Here is a 249-nt window from a genome sequence, read left to right as displayed (position 1 = left end):
AAAAACCATGGCATGCTCTCCACAAGCCCCTCATTAATTCACAAAAATATATGCTCTCCCAGATCAAAGCACAATACGTTTGTTGTCTGGTGTGGGTAGATTTTTCATCAATACAATTTTGAAAAACCTAAATCCAGTTACTTGATGCATTGCGATGGACGAGTTCAATTTGACACCTCAAACATCTCTTCTAGAGATTACGGTAAGAGAATATTAGACCCTCCTCCACTGAGTTCATGAATGTGCAAA

The sequence above is a fragment of the Salmo salar genome, chromosome 22, assembly GCF_965601325.2.
Source record: "Salmo salar chromosome 22, fSalSal1, whole genome shotgun sequence".
Taxonomy (NCBI): domain Eukaryota; kingdom Metazoa; phylum Chordata; class Actinopteri; order Salmoniformes; family Salmonidae; genus Salmo; species Salmo salar.
This window is presented reverse-complemented; position numbering follows the sequence as displayed.